We start from the raw sequence: 16,781 nt of genomic DNA, 5'->3' as shown, positions 1-16,781 counted from the left end.
GCCCTTAGCGACCCTCCACTTGAGCCGCACCATAAGCAGAGCTGCTGTCTGTGTAAATAGCTGCTCTCGTTGCAGCAGTGCATGGGCTACTGGAATGCTGTTTCAGGAGAGCCAGGGGAAGAGATGGGCTTCCCGAGAGCCTGGAGGGCAGTGGGCTCTGGTTGTTTCCCTGCTGAAGAGCAGCCCCAGCACTCTTCTGCTGTTCTGCGGAGTTCTGCTCAGGTGACAGAAGAGCCATGTTTGGCTCATTTGGCCCAAACCAATCCCTCCAGCTTGGTTCAGGATGGCAGGGAAATACGATGTGGCCATTTCCTGGGGGAACTGGCACGTCTGAATATTATTTGCTGATTGAACTTTGGAGCCGTGCTTTCCCCTTCTGTGCTCTCTGTCTTTAGCAGGCAGGTAGCAGCCTGGTGTCTCCCTGCTGGGGTGTGGAGGACAGGGAGAATCAATGCACGCCTACTAATCTGCCTTCCGTTCACTTCTGCCTCTTAGGCTGCTTGATCCCGTGGTACAATCACATCAATGCTAGAATAGCACCTGAAAACCAATCATTTTTATGGGAACACACATAGTATAAAAGATCTGACTGTCTGTGCACACATATACCATCAGTGGCTATTACCCAATAAAGCTGTCAGGTAGAGAAACATCACAGCAAGTCCTTGAACAATATCTCCTCAAGTTTAAACGCAGAAAAAGCTCCTCACATTTCATTTCTTATAAAAATAAAGAAAAGAGGATCGATACAAGCTGAATGAATGAATCAGGGTTGCCTCCTATAGACTAAGGAGAGACAGGGCTTGCGACCACTGGTGCTGGCTTTGGGAGGGCAGCCCACTGGCCATGCAAATCACCCGGGCAGACTTGGCAGGAGCCCTCAGCTGCTAAATGCGTGTTGACTGCCTGCATTGTCTTCTCCCAGGATTTCACTTTTATTCTGGAGAAGAGCAGGAGCTCAGGGTCCTTCCTGAGAACTGACAGGCCAGGGACTGCCAGACAACCCTGTTCTCTCTGCTTCCTCCACTGTGAGAACAGTCTTGGCACAAGGACAAACCTGGAATAATGAGCAGGGTGTAAACAAGCTGCACTGGTGTCCTGGTGCCTGTAAATGCTGTCAGTGCCTTCTTCCACTCAGCGCAGATTGCACCCAGAAATTCTAGGTTTCATCCTCCCGTTTTTGTAGCAGTTCTTGGCCCCAAAAGGAGCTGTAGAAAGTGCTTTAATTTGTCTGTAGTGATTAGAAACACAGTGCTTCCTTCATGACATGCTGCCTGTGCTTCTGAGGCTCCTGCACACTGAGCCCTTTGTATTTCTCTTCACAGTGTGAGTCCCACGATGCTCTATTTAATGGATGTTATTTAGGTTGAAAGGTAAGCAGCTTAAATGCTTTGCTTTCTAGTATCTGTGTCCTGTTAGAGCCATCTCTCACTCACTCTCAATGCACGTTTTGTTACGTGAACATGTTTAGATAGAACAAGGGTTTTTCTCTCCTTCAAATATTTATAGTGATGACTTGTGATGTAATCAATAGGGTTTGCAGAATCTCACCCTGCACCATCGCATCTTTATTCTTCACAATGATGCTTGCTGCAATATCGTAGCGAGGACTGACAAGATAAAGCTGAGTTAAAACAAATTGCGCATTATCTGCTTCCATCCTGCTGTTGAGATTGCAAAAGAGAACAAATGAAATTCTATCAAAGAGAAGCTCTTCTCCCTGCTCCCAAGCAGAGGAGTGGCAGCTGCTGAGACCGAGAGCAGCTCTGACAGAAGCTCTGCTGAGATGGGGCTCCTATTCCCTCACCCCCAGCAGATGACCAAAGTGCTCTGTGCCAGGCTTCCAGATCCACATCCATCTCACCTCCATGCTAGATCCCGAGTGCATCTTTCCCAGCCCCTCTTCAGTCTTTGCTCAGTCATCTCCTGGGGGATCTCTGGAATTCAGCACACCGTTACAGGCCATGCAGGAGTATGGCTTGAGCTCTCCTTCTCCTGCAGCACACCCCAGGAGGTGTAGCAATAGCTCACACCCACTGTTGCCTGGTCTCCTTGTCACCTTCCCCAAAGAACCACTGCAAGGAGAAACACTTTCAGGGAACTGGGATCATAAAACAGTTTTTTTTTCCTCCCTGTCACAGCCAGCAGTAAGCCAGTTGTCATGGGCCCAGAGAACACTGATGTCCCACACAGTCCCAGCAAGAGATGGGGGCAGGAACCCTTTGTGGACCAGTCTGAATGCTGGCCGTCTGCTCTACCAGGCCTGCATCACAAAGTCTGAGTATTTGATGCTGAACCTGCTGTGAGCCTGCCTCTTGCCATTACATGCTGGAAGCATTTTTTTGAAAGACTTCGGGAAAGCAGGCAGGCTATGGGGATGTTTGGCTGATGTAGCATTTGAACAAAGTGCTGTTCAATATGGATATGTGTACTCCGTGCTGAACTAAGAGATAACAGGAGCTTTTCATGTCGTGAGGAATGAAATGCAGCCTTTTCAAGAGGCCACATGCTCCTGTAGTTGATGAGGAGTTGAGAGCGTCTTGCCACAGAGCTGCCCAATTAGGGGACTCGGCACAAAGTCATTGGGCAGCGTTTAATAACGTCCATGTGGCTCCTTTGTGCTGTGGAAGTATCTGACTTTTCATCAGTACAAATGGGATACTCTTTTAGGCACAGGAACTACACTGAAGAACATGATGCTGTCATTGTTCTGGATGGAGCTACCGGGAATTGCTGCTTCTTGCTCTTGGCTGGAACGGGGCTTCACTCTTTTTGTTGTTTGAGGTCGGTATATTTAAGTTCGCTTGACCAGAAGCCTTTTGACTTCAGAAAGAAGGTGCTGCAGACAACTCTGGCTTAGAGGCCAAAGAACTTCCCACTCTTGTTGCTGCTCCTATGAAAATGAAAAAAAGAATTTCTCAAAAATAAACCACATTTGACCTGTAAGCAGAGAGCATAGCTTGGCAGATGGCAAGGGAGGAAATGAGGGATCAGGCACTGGGAAAGGTATAGGCCAAATACCACCTGATTTCTATGTACTTAAAAGCCAGTTCTTTACTGGAAAAAGTCTCAGGCTCTGCCCCTGCACAGCTCCCTGCCTCAGTCTGCGAGTGCTGAACCAGGAACTCCCCCACTCTGAGACTGAGAGAGCTGCAGAGGAATGCTTAATTATGTGACTGCCACCCCAAAGGATAATTACTGATCTGAACTACCTGCAATGCCCCTGGAAAGCTGTTTAGCATCAAAGACATTATTTAGCTAGCCAATAGCAAAGAGTGATTTTCAAATACTCTAGGAAATAAATTTCTACAGATCTTGAAGATACTAAAAGTGATGGATCGTTATTACCTGGTATTAGGAGTTATTTTTCCTAATTCTGTGTAGAAAAGTCAGGCACATGCTGGTAGGTGGAAGGAGCAGCAGTCCTGTGTAGCCTTAGTGCCTTGGCTCAGAATATCCTGGGGTATAGTGGAGTCAGGAAAGACTCTTCCTCCTTTTTAGGGACCCCAGAGGGATAATCTCCAATCCCATCATGCCTGAAATGTCTTTTAAATACTGCAGGGCCAGTTCTGTCTGGGACAAGTCTCTGAGTGGGGTCGTTCTGGGCAGTGATGAGCTCTGCCAACACCCAGGTCCCAGACAGCCCCAGGCTCTACCTGGTGGCTTGGTCAGGACCTCAGTGGCAATAGCCCACAGTTCCGTAGCTGGGGAAGGCTTTAATGGCCACACCAGCCAGCCACCTGCTTTTACATCTAACCAGAAGGACATGAAGCATGTATCACCCTTGGCACTGGACCATCCTGCCATGGGAGATGTGTCTAGCACAGCACTTGGGCTGCCCATGTCATTGCAGACCAACACCAGTTAATGCAGCATGCACGTACAGCGAGTGCAAGATGTGGCATTTGTGCAAAGACGTGTCAATGCCATGCCGGTGTGCTTGCCTGTGTCCATTGTCATCTTTGCCTTATTGTTGATAGACATTAATTAGTATTTTATAGCCTATATACCTTACCCCTATTTCCGTGGTAAGGGAACATAGCTAACTGTCCTGGGTCAGCTGCTGGTGCACAGCCTGGGAATCATTCTGCCCATGACAGCCCAGTCAACAGAGGTCCACAGCAGTGGAGCCGGGCGCCTGTGTCCCTCTCCTGGCTTCCTTCAGATGCCCGCAGAACCTTGTGAAGAGCAGATGCAGCCACCCTCCTTGTTGATACTGGGAGGGTCTTGAACCGGCGTGCTGTCCCATTCTGGTAAGGGTGCTGTTAATAAATGTAGGGCTTGAAAGTGCCAGTTGGGACCAAAATAGTAATGAAATTACATCATAAATGCAGCAGCAAAGCTGATGGGGTTCCCTGTTAACTCAGCTGTATATCCCATTTTGTAGAGCTCTGAGGAGGAACCGCAGATTCCCTCCCTCATCGCATTCGAAGGAGCCTTGTCTGCTTTGAAAGCCTGTATTTTTTCCAGAGTATCAAGAGTCTGGTTCCTTTGGACCTGACTGTAAATCCAGGAGGCCTTTATGTGTATTTCACAGGGCTCCATCCCTGCAAACAGACTCCTTTGGTCTTCAAGCTGGTCAGGCCCAGGACCTGCTTTGTGTTCTCTCCCTTTATATTTGTATCTATTACAGCAAGGTGCTACAGAAAGGAGATGAAAAGAAGCTTGGAAGTCTATTTCTATGAAAGTGTGAATTTATTTTTAAATCTCTTGAATTATTTACTTTGTCTGCCTTTTTTTTTTAATGACAGGTGAATACGTTTATGACTTGTTCTCTTTCCCAAGGTAACACTTGGCATGAAGGGAATTAATTACATGCAGAGTAAATGCAGCTGATGTTAATTTCCAAGTCAAGTTTCAGCTTTGCTGAAATTTCAGAAAGAAAGCAGTGTTTTATAAATTAAACTCTGGTTTGTGCTTTTAAAGTGTGTTTGGCACAGGAACAGAAAACAAACATACGAGATGAGAGAAACTGGTCTTTAAGGATGTCCTCCATCAGCTACCAGTAGACAGCTGTGAGAGGTTGGTGTGGCAGCCCATCAGCTGCATGTGGAGAGTGCGATAGACTCCAGCAGCATACCAACACCTTCGGCAGGAGTGGGTTTTGGTTGCAAATTGCTGGTCTGTGGCACGAGCTGCTGCTTTGAACTGACAAGGTGATTCAACTAGTTGCTCCTTTCTGTGAGAGAGCGCATGCCCTGCCTGCTACCAGGAAAACCTCGTTCTGCTTCACATAGTTTAGATACGGATATCACCAGAGCTTAACTAAAAAGGATCCTGCATTGCCACGTCTGCTCTGTCAGTGCAGGTGCGCTACCAGCAGGACAGGCAAGGCTGCGGTTCCTGGGAAAATCAAACTACCATCAGCATACACTGACAAACTGGTCAACAACGGTTGTTGTTCCGTCTGAGGCTATAGTTGGTGTTTCAGTTCCTACCTCCAGAAGGCTGGAATGATCTTACATTAACTCTTGTGGTATGGGAAGTCTCAGGAGCACATCCCCAGAGCTGGATAGGTGGGGTGGGCTGGAGCGGTGGCGCTGGGTCTGGCTGGACTGAGTGTGGGAAGCGCCGTGCTGCTCTCCAGCAGACAGGCTGGGCAGGGGAGCGGTGACCCTGGCAGCTGCTTGCCAGCCCTCGGTAACTTGGTCCTGCAGGCAGCTAACATGGAAAGGTTCATAATTAATTTAACTCTCCATCCGTCAAGCCCGATTTCTGTCCCTGGAATGATAACTCATGTGATGCTTTGGAAGAGAGCAGTTCCTTCCAGCCTCCAGTGCTACTTATAAGCAGTGGTGCCCTGTGCAGCTTGGCAGAAAGCAGGTCTGTTTTAAATATGGTCTTCTGATTTTTATGTGCTGTAGTATTTACTGTTCAAGTTCTTATGTCCCAGATTACTGGCTGTTGTGTTTAAATCTGATGGAGATGACCCTGGGAGCAGAGGGAGAATCTCTGCTGGGGTGAAACTACTTTGGCTGTCCGCTGCCAGTGCAGCACTCTGAGCTGAGCTGGGTGAGTTGCGGTATAATCCATGTCTCATCTGCATCGTTTCGTCATCTTTTAACAAGAGGACTACAGTTTAGTGTGTCTGAGTGAATTTATTGCTCTGGGTCTTGTTCTGAGGAGCAATGACCACTGGGTGCTCCATTATCTTTTAGCTCATGTGGGTATGAAACAAACAGTCATCTCGTGTTTCCTGTAGCTTATGGCCCATATCTGATGGTGGAATGTAAAATGAGTTTATGATTTAGAAGTAGAAAAGGTTAACTCTAAATAATAATAAAAAGTTAAAATGCAGAATAGAAATGTTGCTTTAGTTTTTATGGTTTCTACATAATTTTGGCTGGTTCCCCGAAGGATTTAGTATAACTCAATGAGAAAATTGCATTCAAATCCTGTGGGCTGCTCTGCCGTGACTGAACTGAAATTAGGGGAGATATACAAAGTAGTTTTATAGAAACCGTTTGGATGGCTGCCTGCCGGGGGACGCACTTCGTGCCTGGGCTGTGCTGTCCCTTGAATGGGACAGAGATGGAACAACAGCAGGCTTGTGGAAAGAAGGGAGGACATAGCTGCACGGTCTTGAGGCCGTAATGCTGCATTGATGGTCCCGGGGGACCTGAGTGCAGAGTGGCCTCTGCTTGCCGTTCCTGCCCCAGGAATGTTTGCTAAGGGCTACTGGGAAGGAGCAGCTCATCAGATGGCTTCTTGTTCAGAGCATGGTTCTCATTTTAAATGTGTTGTTGGGTTGTTGATCGCAACTTTACCTTCCTAGGGCTGCTCAGCATCCAGTGCCTTGGGCTGAGGCCTCCCAGAAGGAAGCATTACCAGTGAGAGATTTTGCCATCTAGCCCAGACCCATGGGCATTGCTTCTGTCCCCCTCCTTAGCCTTGCTTGAGGCATTTGCTGAACTCCAAAACTTCCTGGAGCAGTCCCATGAGCACATGCACAACCAAATTGTGGCTTTGCCTGTTCCACACGTGGTTCAGAGCACCATAGAAGGGTCTTCCCGTACACAGGCAAGGTGCTCTGCCTCATCCTCCTGTGAATGCTATGTGGCACACCGCTGGAAAAAGGCTTCCTGAAACTTGGGACAGTCTTAACTCCTGGTCTTTGGGAACAGACAGGTTAAAATCACAAAGTGACTGTGGGTCTGTGCCCATGAAGGGCCCTTGGTAACAGCTTCTGTGTGAGAAGGACCACTAGGACTCAGCTCTCTCTGCACAAGTGGCCCCTTGCTGGCCTGATGCCCTCAGCAGGAGCATTTGGGGGTGTGAGCACGCAAAGGACCTGGGTTGTTACTCAGTGCTGACATTCTAGACATGACTAAGCCATTTTGATGAAAGAGATGGAATCTGACAGCTTTACTATTCAGTTGTTTCTTATAGATTTCAAATAAAAATAAATTGGCTTCTTTTAGAAGAACAAACTGTGGAAAGGCTTTTGTAAGCAGAAGTGAGTGGTCTCTGAAGCATGGCAGACAGCTCTGTATTCACAGCCAGCTAACAAGCTCTTCAAGGCCCATTGGAGAGGGGGCCGGACTGAAAAGCAAATGCCTCTTCTCAGCTCTGGCTTTGTTTTGGGGTACTTGGGGAAAGAAACGCGCAGGAGGAAGGGGAGGAGGTTTTAGAGCCTGAACATCCCCCAGAAGGCAGGCTCATCCCCAACGCCATCACAACAGCATTGTAGAGAGCACACTGCTGGCACTGGTGAGCTCCCGCCAGCGCCTCCCGGCCCCAGCGGCGGGGTGATTCTTGCAGAAGAAGCGATGAAAAATGGTGTCAGGCTGGCACAGTCTCTGTTTGCCGTTTCTGCTGCAGTGGGTGCAGGAGGCCAAACATTTTGGGAGACACGGTTCCTGCCCTGCGGGGCCGACAGGCTCAGGGTGAGACTGCAAGGAACAGGCAAGGAGGCAGTGACCTTGCCTGCGGGAGAGGGATGAGCTCCTTGGCCCTTCCAAGGGTGAGTTCTTTGTTGCTGGGGTGCCTCCCTCTCGAGGGCAGGCACGGGGCTGCGTGAGCTGGAGTCTCTGGAGGGGTTCTCCATGGTCGGCCTGTGGCAGACTTACTGGTGGAGCTGGTGGCAGAGTGAGCTTGTTTAGATGCCTCCTGGACCCCCATCCCCTTAGTGAGACTGCTTTTCACAGAGGCTGCTGCAAGGCATCTGAGGAGCAGCACATCCACAGGCGCTGTGATGCGTTCAGTTTGTATTTAGGAGGAACTGCTGGCTTAGGAGGTTTATCTGCTGCTTTTATAAATCACGGGCCTGTCATTGCCCTCCAGGCAGCATCCTGCCGACATCTCCTCCGCAGGACCGGTAGCCTCTGCAGACTGGCAAGCCTGGGTCGTGGTGGGGGATGCTGTGCCCAAGCTGGGGCTGGCAGCGGGTGCTGGGGAAGGGCAAGGTGACCGCCGGGCTCCTAGGTGCAGCCTGCCTGCAGGGGAAGAGTTTGGAGCACATCCCCAGCAACTGCTTGCTGGCACTTGCAGGAGGTAACCTTGGTGCAGACAGAAGAGCAATTGCCCTGACATTAAACAGGCTGACAGAAAGTGTGGGGGTTGCGCCTGGAGCAGCGATGATAAGGACTGTGTGTGTCAGGACCCGGGCTCAGAGGGCTGGATGCCTCGCCATGCCCCCAGGGTGGGAGGAGGGAGCTCGGTGGGGCCAGGCAGCCCCTACTGCCCCTTGCACACCCCTCTTGGGAATGGCTGTGGTGAGAGCAGCAGGGTCCATCCTCTCAGGGTGCTGTTGGCCAGAAGAGCTCTGTGCTGTGTGGGCTGAGAGGTCACCCTGGCCCCTCAGCACTGAGCTGGACTTCCCTGGTGGGAGCGTTGGCCAGAACCAGGAGTGCAGAGCTTGCCGCAGCTGAGGTCCTGGATGCTCCTGCTTTCCTTAGCGCCGTCCTTCAAGTGGCGGTTCTTCTCGGACTCTTTGCACCTTTTAGCTTTGCTCCTAAGGACTGGTGTGTGCAGGGCTATCTGTTTATCAGCTGGAGTTTGCTAATGAAGGTATAAGCATTCTGGATTCTTTGGAAGATTTTGTTTGCAAAGACCATGGGATACATGAGCAAATGGCTGTAAGGAAAATGCCTTTCATCGTTCAAGATAAAGAACATCACAAAGCCTTAGAGACATCACTTCATTCAGAAATTAAATTGCAAGAGTCATCTGGTGTCAAATAAGTTTCATTTAATAGGTCACTCACTTAAATAAAGTTTCTGTAGAAATCAATATCACTTTCTCCTGCAATTGACAGCTCGAGACATTGAAAATGGCATTTTTCACATAAGGTTTATTTAATTTTAGGTGGAAGAATCCCTCCCACACCTTCTGCTTGGTCTAGGCAGTACTGGTACAAGGTTAACAGTCTGCTGAGGTGGAAACCTGACCTGTCCTTTCCCGTGGGGATAATGTGAGGTCTTTTTAGCACAGACTTGCCAGTCTTACATGCAGTCAGGATGCCATTGTCACAGGGCTGCATCACATCTGTGTCCACAGCTCACTGAAGGCAAAGGGGACGAGCCATTGTCTTCTCTCTTACAAGTTTGGCAGGGCAAAATGCCTCATTGTATATCTTAGCAGAAATAGAATTTCTGTAGAGGCAGATATCTGTGTGCTGTGAAGACTGGACATTGCAACAGGGATGCTTCTATGGCCAGGGTAGGTGAATCTTGCAATTTCAGCCTCCCTAAAGAAAATGCGACACCTTTGCGCTGTTTTTTATTTCAGGCTGACAGTGTCCCATGGGGAAGGGAGGAGCTTTCTGCACCGTCTCCCCTGAGAACTTTGTGTAGGAAATGAGAGCTGTTATTATTCCTACTATAGTGAAATAATTGTTTCTGAACACTTGCTGTTTCCTCCACTTGCTTTTCAGTCTTAAGCAATTTCTGAGGTTGACATGCCATCTCCAGTCACATTTGTCTTGTTGTGTGGCATGACTGATGCAATTACAGCTGACATTGTCACAGCATTTTGCACAAATGCCTTCAATTGCAGGCTAGCAGATGACCCCTGAAATGAGCAGCAGGAGACATCAATGCCCTAAACTTCCTCCACAGGAGAGAGTTGCTGGCTCTTGGGGTAACATGGCCAGTGTCAAGTTTTTAAAGCAAACGCTTTTCAGCTGGTTGTGTGTGAGAAGTACTCCACTCTTGCACAGCCTGCACGTGGGCTTTCCCTGTCAGTGTTTTTGGCCACGAGACAGCACCTGCAACCCATGAGAGTAACTGCATTGGCAGTAGACATTAGAGTTTCAGACAACTGAGGAGGGGATGAAGTGCTTTGCCTCCTCTCTGCCCCTCGGTACCAGCGCTGGCAGCCACCCTGAGGTGCAGAGGGTGAGGAACCGGGGGCTGTCCCAGGCTCCGTGGAGGTGCATGTCCTTGCTGAAAAGAAAAACTCTGTCACTCCCTGGGTATTTAGTTCTGGGAGAGTGGCAGGCCATCAGGGCACTTGCAAACACTTCTCTATGAAGAGGGATGTCAGCACCTCCGGTGGGCTGCTGTGCTGGGAGACGAAACGCCTTGGATGCAAGTTAAGCAGTGGGAAGAGCAGTGGAGGCGTTGGGGACACCTGCGCTTGCTCACGACAGGCGCGTGGGATGCCAACAATGTAAAACTGGGGTGGAAATTACTTCTCCTTGGAGCATACAGCTCCAGGAGGCAGGACGTCCATGGGACAGCAAATGCCTGCTCTCACGCCGAGATGCTCCAGCTGGCTCTGGGGCCAGGGAGGGCTTGCAGCGGGGCTGGCTGCTGAGCATGCTGCGCTCCCCCTGCACCGGGACGGCTGCTGGGACGCAGGGGGCAGCTCCTGTTTTCCTGACAGCTCTGTGCTGTGGATGGGAGAGGCCGGTTGGTCTGGGAAAGGGACGGGAGTGGCTGTGCGCTCCAGCGGCATGCTGGCTGTGCTCGGTCTCATTGCTCTGAGAGTGTAGGAAGGCACTTTTGGGCCGTGGTTGGAACACCTCTTAGCAGCTAACCCCGAGCTGATGGCGTTTCCCCACTCACCGCCCGACAGACGGAATTAGGTGCTATGTAAAACTACCCAAGCTTTTAATGACCTCTTTCAGACACAAACTGACCATCTAACTTTGCACGATTCACTGAGATTCCATTTTACTCAAGGAAATAAAAATAATAGTTTAAACCGTTTCAAATATAGTTGTAAATCCCTAACAACATTAACCTTTTCCAAAGCATTAAACTGATCCCTGGTGGATTCTCAAAATTGCTATTAGGAGGAGGCACGAGATACTCTCTCCTGAACTTCACGTTCCCAATGTAAATAACAAGCTGTGCTGAGTGTGGGGTTTATTAACTTTCTGACTGGTACCTGCCTGTCTCCTCACCCTACTCTGAGTCATCAAACATTAGCACTTGCTGCATTATGAAGGCAAAAGTTCATGCACAGAATCACAGATGTGAGGAGGGGGACTAAGGTGATGTTTGGGTTCAACAAGGGAACAGCGCTGCTGCAGAGAGCGTGGGAGCGGAGGAGAGCTGTCTGGCTTGTACGGCCCCGCATCTCCCTTTGAAGAGATCTGAGGCTCTGGTGTTCGAACGTCAGAAGGACTTGGCTGGAGACAGCAATAGCGGCAGAGGTTTAATTAGGCTTCTGAGTCCAACTCATTCATTACACAATACCAGATCCGGTATTTCATTTTGGTGCACTGGCTGTGGGAAGGGGATGGGGACCGCTGACCTCCCTGGGGCCACAAAGAGTTGCTCCTAAAAGGGTAAAGTGGCCTAAAGGAAACACCTTTTTGCTAATAACACCGCAGTCCTGCCCAGGCAGGGAAAAACAGAACAGGACCTTTTTACTAAGAATATCCTCCTGGTGTGGCACGTGCATCAGGGGCAGTTTTGCAAGATGAACACTGTCATAAGAAAACCATGAGAAAGGAAGAATGTAAACATAAACATGAATGAACACTGGGATTGTTTAAGGTACTTTAGCAGATACCCCAAATGTTCATAATCTCATATTCATGAAGGCGGCATCTCCAGTTAAAAAGCCTCTTGATCAAGAGAATGCTTATAAAAGTAGCAATTAAAACGTAAAAAGATACAAATATATATCTCATTGGGAAAATGAGAAACTCAGTAAATGACACCTATTTGGTCCTTCATCTGAGAGAAGGCACTGGTATCAATGAAGAATCTTTGGATTAGGGCCAGTGTTAAAAGTACCAGGAACAAATGACATATTAGCGACAGTTACGCTGAGGACTAGGTTCTGATCGGCAACCACAGTGTTGGAAAGGCTGAAATATTCCTAATCTGTATTTGGAAATAAATGGGTGAGCCACTCGCATCCTGCAGTAAACATGGAATACTTTATTCTACTGGAAACTAGAGGGGATAATAAACTGGGACTGTTAAATATTTAAATTTGGAAGATGGTATGAAAGAGCTATTTGAACCACTAATGTTGTTTTTGAACAAAATGTGGAGCACTAGAGAAGTTTAAGAGGCCAGTTACAGCGACTGTTACCAGCGTATTGGGAAGGTAAAGGAGGAGGCCAGGAGCTGTGGGCTGGTGAGGCTGACGGTGTTCCTGGGAAAATATGCAGATAAAGAAGTTGCTTCCCCACAGACTGTGTGTTTAAAAACTCTTTCTTCCATGCGCTTTTGGGCTGGATCTCAAGGGAGTGCTGCATTTAGTCTCCTCTGGAGCTGAAGAAATCCCCTTCAAAGCCCAAGACCATTGGATGGGAGCAGGGGAGCAGGAGCCAGGTCTAAGGGGGTGTAAGGGCAGGCTGATGCCAGCAGGAGGGTTTGCAGCAGGAGTGGTGGCAGGCAGTGTGGAGCAATAGTTCCTAAACATTGCACACCGTGGGGCAAGAGAGCAGGAGCGGAACTGGCTAAGGAGCGATATAGGAATACATACCAGCAGGGACTGGTCTGAGACTGGGAGGGAAGGTGAGTTGGGCTTGGGAACCAGAGCAGCGGGTGGCAGAGGTTTGCAGAAAGCATCACTGTAACCCTCTGGAGCCTGCAGCAGGGGATTTTGTGTGCTGTCAGAAGAGGAAGAAGGGCGGGCCGCGGCGTGCTAAGCCTTGAGATGCCTTTCTCTCCTCTTCTTGAAAGAATCTGTACTGGGTACACAGCACACAGGGATGGGAATCTCGTCTGGGTCGCCCAGCCATGCTGGTAGCGATAAGAGCTGTCATAGCTCGTCCCTGCCTGGTGCTGCCAGGAAGGTGCTGGTTGTCCCTGCTGGCAGTAGTCCCTAGAGAAGATGCAGGTGATAGCTGTTAATGGTGGTGTAGCAAACCGCATCTCCTCTGATACGGCTCAGCACCGTCTCTGTTTTGCTGTGTCCCTGTGCAGCCTGGCTCTGTGTTCGACTCTAGGAGATGGAACTCTTTTTCTCAGGCTTCCTTTGGTCACATTGGCACCTGCCCTGCTGCCGTGCCACTTTCTGAAGCGCCGGTTGTGCCATCCATTCACAGCGTGCTGGCACAGCAGCTGCAATTGTATATCCAATAAGGGCAGATTACTGCTAGGCTGCTTCAAGTGCCATTAAAAGGCATTTAGTTCTAAGAAAGGACAAGTTCACATTCTATCTAACATCCTTAATGCTTGTAATTTCTATGAGCAGTAATATTGATTCCTAGGGCTGTGCTGACTGTAATGCAAATGGACAGCAACTGGTAGGAGGAATTTCCTCACCCTGCTGTATAGGGTTCCCTGAAGATGCTGAGTGATTTGTATGTTCCTAGCAGCTATAATCTGGTAATGCTTGTGACCTGCATGCTATCAGATACATCCTGGCTGCAATTTCCGTGGCAGAAGCTGGGTGGGGAACCAGCTTTGTACCATCAGTGCTCTCTAGTTTTCCTCTGTTGTGTCAGGGGCTCTCAGGCTTTTATGGCATTCCCAGTTTTCTAATGCAGGGACAGCCCCAGGGTGTTTCCCGCCTGCCGGCATGGGTCGGTGCGGAGGCAGGAGGCAGGTGGGCAAGCCAGCGAGGACCAGCTCAGCTCAGGTGCCGTGCCTGATGCCCCGTGTGGTGTGGTCCTGCAGAGGGTGGGATGACTTTCAGCAGCGAGAGGTGGGCTGGAGGGACTGGGTGTCACCTGCCGTGAGCAAACACGGACGGGACCCTGCCTCTGGTAATGATGTTCTGCCCCGAATAGCAGATACTGTGTTCATAACTTCAACTAGCTCCCCACACTGCTTTTAGGCTAAACAGCTGACAATTAACAAGCTTGTTACTACATTCATCCCGGGCACTTCACATTGAATTACTCATATGTTAAATATCTGATTACCTTTGAAGCTAACTAGCTTACAATAGATCCAGCACAACAAAAGCATTCTCAGCTCTGAGAAGGTGACAATCAAAATTGGTGCCATCTGTTTTTTATTGGTAAGGAGTAGAAAACTCCTTTGTGCTCAGATAAGATCTCACAATTGGAAAGCTATGATACATGGCTAAATTAAGACTTCATGTTTCCCATCCTTTCATAGCTACAGAGCTTTCAGTAGTGCAAAGTCAATTTTTATTTGAACATATTTGTGAGATTAACCTAAACCATGGGCCTGGGCTGCAGTTTGCCCTTCTGATAAACAAGGATAACCAGAACTGGCACTGGCTGAGAAAGGAGATCTGGCAGTAAACAGAGCGTTATTGAAGAATGTTATTTTCAGAGGTGCAGCTGCTTGTCTCTGACAAATTAAAAAGGGAAGCATCTGCAAGGCACAACAAGGAGAGGTTTTATCAAGAGTCAGAGGCAATAGTCCTGTGGAGACAGTCTTCTGGTGCTCTGCAAAGTATTATGATGCTAGATGTTAGCGTTGAGAGAGCCAAAGTAGGCATTTGTATGCGTTGTGCAAGGAATGGTATGTTATTTAAACATGCTTTTCTCTAAGAGTCTTTATTCTCTAATTCTCTGTCAATACGTGTCTTAGAAGGGTTTCTTCCAAACGAGGAGGGAGTTCACCCTTCAGTGCTTCTGGTAGGAGAGAGGATGTATAGATCATCTCCCTGTGCCTTCTCCAGGCTGACACCGGTCCCTCTCACTCCTTATTTTTGTCCGGACATTTTAATAACGGGGAGAAGACAACAACATGAAAGCTCTTACCGAGTAGCATCCCCTGTGCTCTCGCTGCCTGTAACGCACCCAGCAAACACCTCCTGTGTCTCACAGGCCTCTCGCGGGGCTGTCGCCTGAGACATCCCTCCGGTTCGGCGGTGGCAGTGGGACGGGAGCCTGCGGCTGACCCCTTCTCACACCGGCAGCCTGCGCCTCCAGAGGTGCAGTTCGTTTGCACTGCGGCTGTGGGTTAACACCGTTAGGCCACAGGAGGAGGAAAGGAGTTTATATTTATGTGTGAAGTGTGTGCATGCCATTCCAAGAATTGCCTGAAAGAAAGTGGAAATAACATTTACAGTTGGCCAGCAGAACAGCCTCTTAATTGGACTTGACGTTTATGATTTCCCGTGCATTTCTTAAAGAGGCATTTTCTCCCGCTGTGTTTAAGTTAACGGTGGTCCATCCAGTCTCTGTGCTGTGTCCTACCCGAGGCACTGCCCCAGGTCCATGAACCTGCTGGATGTTTGGGTACCCCAAGCGTGCCACGAGTTCTCTGTGCCTCCTTTCCTGCAGCCCAGCAGTGGGAATCCCTGCCCGAGGCTCTGCTTGGAGCTGCCCGAGACAGGGTGGTGACTCAGGAGAGCTGCTGCCCCATGGCAAGAGGGGGACATAGAATCATCCCTTGAGAGGGCAGGCCCCCAAACACAGCACCTGCCCCTGTGGGCTATAAACACCTACCTGGAGCCCCAAACAGGTTCTCGGGTGTTCACCTGCACTCCACACTGCTTAGTGTCTGTCTGTCTTCCAGCCCTTCTCTAGGACCATCATTTAACCTGGCTTCTGTAAATCAGAGCGTGCAGATATTTCAGAATATGCAGACTTGGACAAGTCTTCCCTGTGACTACACTGGTAGTCAAGAATCAGTATATCACTGGTATTAAAAAATCAGCTACAGCTCCATAGCAGAGACCTATGGGGAGCCAGTGTTGGCCTTGCAACACCGGCTTTCAACGCGTTTGGAAAAGTGTTAGGAGGTTTGTACACCAGAGAGGGCTGTCCTGAAGGGCACAGGGCACTCCAGACTGTCCGGGCTGGTAAAGCAAATTCCCGAGGGAACTGGGACAGCCCAGTCTGAAGCAAATCTAGGACAGGAATTCAGGAGACATGTGCCACATCATTCGGAAAAGAGACCAAACACACTGCTGCCGACACTGGTTGAACAGTGTTAGGGCTGGGGGGGAAGGTGGGAAAGAGATAATCACCTGAGCGAGGGCAGGGAGGGCACCGTGGCAGGTACCATCTCTTCCCTCGCTGCAGCACAAGTTCACCCACAGCGCGGAGAGGGCACATCCAGGCTCCCGGGCTGCTCAGGACGCGCCGCTCCGGCGGGACTTTGCAGGACCATTAAGGGAGACCACAGGGAAAATGTGGCAGGCTCAGCTAACGGCTGGAGCAGGGGACTGCAAATCAAGGACTCCTTCTCCTGCCGTCACACACATGTAGTGGGCACATGTCTGTTACTTGTTTGAAAGGACTATTGATGCTTTGTAACGCAGATGTATTCTCTCGTGGAGATGATCTGTAATGCATTGGGGGGAACATATATGGAGAGGTGTGACAGAGGTACCATACAGCTGCCACCTCACACCTTTCCTTAACGAAGTGAGTTTCAGAGATTTATAGTCAAGCAAAAATTGGAGATGAACCTTTTGTAAATGGTAACACTTAAAATTCCTGC

The sequence above is a fragment of the Charadrius vociferus genome, unplaced genomic scaffold, assembly GCF_000708025.1.
Source record: "Charadrius vociferus isolate BGI_N301 unplaced genomic scaffold, ASM70802v2 scaffold600, whole genome shotgun sequence".
NCBI lineage: Eukaryota > Metazoa > Chordata > Aves > Charadriiformes > Charadriidae > Charadrius > Charadrius vociferus.
This window is presented reverse-complemented; position numbering follows the sequence as displayed.